Source organism: Lepeophtheirus salmonis, chromosome 4 (assembly GCF_016086655.4).
Source record: "Lepeophtheirus salmonis chromosome 4, UVic_Lsal_1.4, whole genome shotgun sequence".
Classification (NCBI taxonomy): Eukaryota; Metazoa; Arthropoda; class Copepoda; order Siphonostomatoida; family Caligidae; genus Lepeophtheirus; species Lepeophtheirus salmonis.
The window spans coordinates 20,305,387-20,313,101 of record NC_052134.2 but is presented as its reverse complement, the minus strand read 5'-3'; the positions used below and the strand labels follow the sequence as shown (position 1 = coordinate 20,313,101).

General features: G+C 32.6%; 1 long non-coding RNA gene across 1 annotated transcript; it reads left to right on the top strand.

The window, feature by feature from the left end:
- The first annotated feature begins 5,007 nt into the window (after window positions 1-5,007).
- On the top strand, window positions 5,008-6,894 carry LOC121116989 (uncharacterized). Its single transcript, XR_011779699.1, has 4 exons — window positions 5,008-5,334; window positions 5,449-5,900; window positions 5,958-6,084; window positions 6,187-6,894. It is a non-coding gene; the product is annotated as an uncharacterized lncRNA (long non-coding RNA).
- Window positions 6,895-7,715: the final 821 nt, after the last annotated feature.

Sequence of the window (7,715 nt, the reverse complement as noted above, 5' to 3'; positions counted from 1 at the left end):
CTGTTATTTACTCTAAAAGAATTAAAATGCAAAAACTTGGAAGATTTATCAACAAAGCAACTTTTTCAAAGTCTGCACCTCCAAGATACATTTCTTTAGTCAGAGCCTGATTTATGGAATGGGTGAGATGACTAAAGATAACCTGTTGACTATATCATTAATTTAAAAGTTGTAATTATCTTGTTGACCATAGAGTAGGTATCATCAAAGAATATAGAGGCCTACGAACATGTGATGAATTATAAAGGCTTTTTCATGAAAAAAGATCAGTAAAAAGTCTAACTTATAGTAGTTTAACCTTTCAGTATACTTTAATTTAAAAAATAACAATTGCTAATCATTTGGGAAACATAAATAGTAAATATGGATTTTTTTTTACCAGCGGACGTATGGACATATAGCAAAAAATGCAAGTTATGGAAATAACTTAATAATAAATCTTTTTGACCGATTAAAACTAAACGTTAGTGGAAAAGTTATGAAATAGTTTCGATTGAAAATTTATTTAGATAAATTTCTTGTATTATAAGATTTGTTGTAACACGAAGTAATCATATGATATTGCCCCAAGGAAAATTGATTGAGGCGGACTATTGTTACCGAAAAGTTTTATTTTTAGTTAACTTTAAATAGAGAGGGGGGCGGTATTTATGAAAATGAGCAAATTCAATTTTAGATCAACTTTTTTAGTTACTACATATCTAAAAAAAAAAAAAAAAAAATCGGTCAGTTGATTTTTATTTGACTCTTATTTGAAGTACAGTAGAAAGATAATATTATCGAACAAAAATTACAATTTTATTGTAATTTCAATTTTGTATGACGATATTTACTTATGTTAACATTACTTTGTCTAAGAAATCATTTAATACATTTATCAACTTATTTTGATTAGATATATTATGATCATATCAAAATCTTCAAATCCAAAGACATATGTCCTCTGTCGATGTTAGTTTAAGAAAAGCAAAAACTTTTACAATTCTGTTTGAATTTTATGCAATGTGGGCTTTATTATTTTCAAATCAAAATAAAGTTCCTCATTCGTAGAATTAATTTATTCTATCAAATATTTGTAGATTTTGCTAATCGTAGAAAAGTTTATATTAAATATACGTCTAATAATTCATGTCACTATTCGATAAATTTATAAAAATTGGACTCCCTCAAAAGACAATTCAAGCCAAAATTATTGGGGCACGCCAATATTTTGAGTATAATGAAGAAACAAAGATATAGTTACATAATCAAGACACAACATTCTATTTAAATTTGATATTTATATATATTGATTCCATGATTTATAGTTTAAATTAAGTTTAAAATATTGGTGATTCAATAGTTAAATTATTTTTGTCCTCTAAACCTAGTATTGGCTCATGAAGGTTTTCAGGAACGCAATATATATACATTTTTTAATCCAAAAAATATTTTAAGTATTACTTTTAGGTATTTCAAAAAATATTGTCGTAACTAAATAAATTCCAAAGACAAGAAGTGTCATACAAATTTGAACTATTTGGAAACAATTATGTAATTAGCTAATTATGTTACCGTTATTTTTCACAACGTGAAGGAAAGGTTTAAAAAGACAAAAAAAAATGAATAACGCAATAATAATTACCTGGTAAAAGAGAGGGATAACTTTTTTGGATATATGAAAAATGTGTTCTAATATTTGTAGTAATTTTAGTCAATCAGAAAATAAATAACATAGACTTTAAAAACATTTTTATTCTCTAACGAATCACTGGAACTTTAAAGAAATATGTTTTCTAGATGATGAATCATTCGTACTTATAAAATGATTATCGACTATTTTGAACATTTGTAAAAGTAGTCAAAAGATTATTAATGGAGCATGACTCTTTTGAGAACGATGAATCCAAAGTTATTAAACGCTACGGCTCTATAACCAGTTGATCAAGAAAGAAGGAAGGAATATATTTGATTTTACATATATTAATCTCTTTTGTGTGTATTTTTTTTATTAAATTATTATAATTTTACATTATTCTGCTCGTATCTTTACGAGCACGTGGGAGGGTGAGAAATCAAATCAATAGCCTATTGTTCATTGTGTCAAACGAAGAAGTATTCTGTATTCCGTAGAAAATGCATATTTACAATACTTGTGCGTTAAGCATGCGCAAATGAAAATATACCAAGTAATTTTTACATATTAATTATTTTGTAATGATGAATAGATTATATATTTTATTAATATTATGTAATATCATAGAGAATATACATAAGTAGAGTGACTACTCTCCTCTTTACTGGCCTATCAAAGAAAGATAAATGAAAAAATGTTGCCCTGGCTCGACTTGTGGGGGCAAGAGGAATTATTTTGAAACTATGCGCTTTAATAAATAATAATCTATTGATTATTTTACTTTAGTGGAACAAGGCAAAATGATTCGAAGCGTCTTTTCGTGAACCATTTTCACATAAGGGAAGGGATGCGTATAAAGATGCAGCTCTTGTTATTGATGGGAAACATTTAAAAGAAGCTATCAAGTATGACAAGAATTTGGGCCGTGGTTTTGTTGTTTACAGCGGACAATGTGGTTTGAAGTACGGGGAAGAGAAAGTAAACGAGGCTTGTTGGTTATCGAGCTTATTGGAAACTGCCAATCGCTTATTTTCTTTGCAAGGGCATACAATTAGGTGTGCTTGCTGAAATATTACGTGAATGCATTTTACGTGCATTTGAAGTTGGTATCACGGTCTGATCGGTTACAATGGATGGAGTAAGAGTTAATATTTCTGCTTTGTCTTCGCTTGGAGTATTTTAACGAAATCTATTCATGAGCAATCGATGACTTTTTCTCATCCACATGAGGATTGCTATAGTAATGTAGTTGCTATAGTCGATGTGCCTCATTGCTTTAAAAATATCCGTGGTGCTTTAACACACTTCAAAGAACTGTATTGACATGGGAGAGGAACTGTTCGGTGAAATTTGATACCCAAACTGCATGAACTTCAAATTGAACACATTCTTCGTTTGAGAAATAAATTAACTGAGAAGGACATCAAATTTCATCAGAATAAAATGAAATTTGCTTTTGCATTACAAGCTAAAGTGTAGGGCATGCCCTAAAATGGTGTCACAGTCAAGGAATTCCTGGATTTCAAACAGATGATACACTCGCTACAGCTCAGTTTATTCTTCTTCATGATAAAGTGTTTGACATTCTCAACTGTTGCTCAATGAAGTATAAAAATGTACTGAATAAGAAACACTTTCATTTTGCAGAAAGTATTTTTTATGATTTTGAAAATTTATACAAAAATCTCCTTGATCCAAGTGGGATGAAAAGAACTCAATGAGAAAAACAGGTCTCTTGGCATTCTTGGTAATATCAAATCTATTCGTTTTTTGATCTCAAATTTGGATTCAATGGAGCTCGCACAATATAAAATTTGTCAGGATCATTTGAAAATTTGGTTCAATACTGTGAGATTACGCAATGGATGGAGTTATAATCCTACCTGCATACAATTCAGAATTGTATATCGATCTCTTTTAATTCGTGGAAGCAAAAATATTGTCGGAAGTTCTTCTACTAACTGTCGGTTTTTTATGAAACTGCTTTATTAAATGAATCGTATAATGAGTCAACTTTGAATTATGTGATGCTAACTGTTGAAGATTTTTATCCAGAGGAAGATCAAAAACAGATGAGAACAACAGCTCTGAACTAAAACACTTGAGACTTTTCTTTCAGATGTAAAGTATTTACAGCATCTTAATGCTACATTGCTGGATTTTTGGCACGCACAATAAGTCATTCAATTAAATGTCCTACTTGTAAGTTAGCACTTATTCACTGAGAGGGTGATCCCTGCAAGGAGGAATCGTTAATTCTTTTCAATAGTTTTGTCGTCTTTTCCAAGATTTGTGATAAAGGACTACGTTATCTTTCAGGAACTATGTTCCAATTACTGTATCACTCGGAAAAAATATTTCGACCATATCATTATCTTGCTTTTAACAAAAATACTCTCAACAAATTGTTGCAAAAGGTTTTGTTGGCTGAAACCGTTTTCCCTTTTCCAAATCTTATAAAGTCACGTATATCAGAAACTGCAATAGGAGCAGATAATCATTATTGGAGTCTTACTCATCTTGTCATTAAAAATATTTAAATATACGCCTAAAGAGCTTCCTGAAAGAGTTTGGGAGCATTTCAAAACGTTCTGGTAACTATATTCACCGTGTAAGAATATTCTCCAATGTATAAAATAATCAGCATTCGACTATATTTATGTATTTTATAGTGTTAGGATATAGTAAAATTATTTGTTTAATAATATTTTATAAATATAAATATATTCTTAAGTTGATTATCAAAATATGTCTTATTCTCTTGAAAATTACAGGCTGAAATTGTAAAACATATATTAAGAAATTGGTCCAATATTAAATAGAATTGCTTTCAATTGAAACATTCACAAAGAAATGTATAGGATAAATTAATCAAAGCAATAAGATTTCCAATTGACGGTTTAGATCGTATTTTGTGTATAAATTACTAAGATCAAACATTTTGACCTTTGCCTCTAGCTTAGCAACTCCTATGATATGTTCTAATTCAGCTCTTATAGTTTGCCCTTGATTAATATATTAATACTAATTGAGCTACAACAACTTTACCTTCCCAATTGATATTCAATGGATTCTTAATTGGCGAATCTCCTTTATAAATTACTAATTTACTACAAGCTTTTATTGTTAAATATAGAAGGTTCCCCTCACTGAGCTAGGGACAATATTCACCGCAAAATACTGCTACAACAGCGCCAATAGTCACTCCATTATGGTAATAGCTCTATGTCAATGTGTAATATCAAGGACTTCTGTAAGCAGGACCGGGCACCCGCAAATATGAATTCAAATACGCGTGCAACATGGGTCCATTCAAAAACAACAACAATGCAACGTGTTTGGTAAGATAATGACTCATAGTTATTACTCATTATTAATGAGTAATAACTATTAGTTACTTTGTGGACTCCATCTTTATTGTGTTATGTTACTTATGTAGTTCCAATCATGCCCACTAAGTGTTGTGCTCTAGGGCGTAGAACGGGCTATGGCAACAAGCAACAACAGTCTGGTGTGACGATCCATCTGTGGCCAACAAAGAGAGAATCCCCGGACATGATACCGCCTGGCTGAGATCCATTCCAAGAGAAACAGATCTGGAGAAGACAGATTAGGGACCGTCCAAAAGTACAAAGCTGTGTTCCCTGCATTTCAACGACTCTGATTTAATCTCTGAGTCTAAAAAAAAGTCATACCCTTGGCAAATCTCTAAAGAAGAAGTAAGTTAGCTGCTTACTTTTTGATGCGTTTTGTAAGGATTGCCGTTTTTGCGATTAATAATTTGTAAAAAATGTTGGGAAGATAGTATGCTTATAACTGTCCTTCTTTTACAGGTACCTTAAACCAGATGTAGTACCATCCCTATAGCCAAACTGTCCCAAATACCTCTCAACTCCTAAAGCGTCATCAAGGCCAACTCAAGGTGCGACCACGTCACATAGGGCTCAACAGTTCAACGAACTACAACAGCATGCTGTGTTTTATGAATTATCCATTGGAGCGCTTAAGTACTACTCCAAAGAAGACAACAGACTAGAGTTTAAAGACACATCCGAATTTTTAGAGTTTGTCAGAACTATGTAGAATATCCTAAACGTCAAGACACCTGGAGTTGGCTACGAAAAGAGAGATGAGCTTCAGGAACCAATCTCTCAGAAGAACAAACTTGGCCTCTCTTTCTTGAGAGATTTTGTCGACTTTCTCATCGAGTGGCAAAACAGTAAAGCAGCTGGCCCCGGAAACCTTCCTAGCAACAAAGCAGACGTGCTTTGCTACAGCAGATCAGGTAGAGTATCTTCTCCTAGATGTAGACTTCTCCTATGTACTCCTCGGCATGTTCCAGTCTGATCCCATCGAAAGAAGGTTCGGCTGGTACAGACAACTAAGTAGAGGTATCTACTACATCAGCGTGAGACAGATCCTGGAAGCAGAGAAAGAGATTCGTATTTTGAGTCTTGTCAAATTCTCAGGTAAATAAGATAGTTGTTAATAGTAAGCTTCTTTATTTAGGTATTACTTATTTTTACAATATAATAATATCATTACAATATTTTACTTTTATAAATTTTCAGGTATGACTTCATCAGAAATTAAAGCTCTGCTGGATGAAGACCTGGTAAAAGCTGAGCTTATTTTGACTAACTGGCAACTAGATGACCTTCAGGAACTAGCTTCTAAGGGAGAGAGTAATGATTTCTATTTTATTGTCGGGTATATTAGTTTTTCTTTGAAGAAGAAGATCAGCCAAGAGTTAATGGTCGTCAGAGACACACCTCCGGACTCAATAACCTTCGATAGTCCAAGCAATCAGCATGTAGTCCTGAAAGAGTTCATTAACATAATGAGCCGAAGGGGGGTTGTCCACTCCATCCGACCTTCTCTACCTCTCCTGTATTTATGCTCACTCCATGTTCTCTTACATCACAGCTACTCCTGAAGAGAAAGACAGTTTACTTGGCACCCCAAATCCTAAAGCTTCATTTGCTGCCACATTCATTGACAGGATGCAAGACAGTTTAAACTCTGACATTATCGCCGTTGTGGAAGTAAAGTGCGAGGAAGTCAGCTTTTCTTCGAAGAATTTCATTCACTTTTTTTAATGTCATGTGTAAAAATTTAAGTGCTAAACTGAATGATGACATCCGATTTTTAATATAAAAAAGAAAATGGCATCTAAGAATTCAGAAGCTTGTACTTTTTGATATTGCCTTTTCTTTTTTATATGTTTTTAATTTTTATTTTTGATTAAAGTACTAATAAAATACCACTTCTATTAGAAATGTATAGCCTCATTTTTATTATTTAGATGATTTTCCATAGCAAAATACTTTTAAAAACTCTTTATTTTGTAGCGAAACACTTCAAGAGACATTCCGTATATGATAATTGATATAAAATAAACAAAGACCCATATTGGAAACGCGTGAGCCCAGTGCCCTGTCCTGCTTACAGGAGTCCTTGGTAATATATATTAAATAAATATAAATAATAAAAAAATATTAGTGTCTATTGGATTCGGAAATATAAAAGGTTGAAATTAGTTCATATAAATAAAATTCTATTATTAAACTCGACAATTAATAGTTTTTAGAGGTTTTATGATTATAAAGTTTAGCAATTCTTGTGCTTTTAAACTAAAATACGTGTAATGTTTTCTCAACCCCAAGCAATGGTGTAATAAAATAATTATTAGTATGTACAGGGTGCAATCAGTAAGTCGCACTCTCTTGGGCAAACGAGAGCACTAAAGCACTTTTTGTCAGATAGCTGTTTAAAACCTACACCAGTTGGAGAAAAATGGAATCAATGAAAAAATAATTTGTCCTAAATATTTAGAAAAGCCACGGAGCACCCATTGGGATCGGCGTCAGGAAAGACAGGATAACAATTGTTCGAGCTCAGCGACTCGACTCAGTTAGATGTTTGTTTGTAAGGTTAGGGGAAATTGAATCCCTCTAAAGGTGATTTTGAGGAATTAGGAATACGGGCTGAGGCCGAAGTGACAGTGTCTGGAATACTACAAATAGTCAATGAGGGCCCAAGGAAGTCTATCAGGGCAATTGCTCGAGAGGTTGGCCAGGCAGAATCCATGAAATCTGAA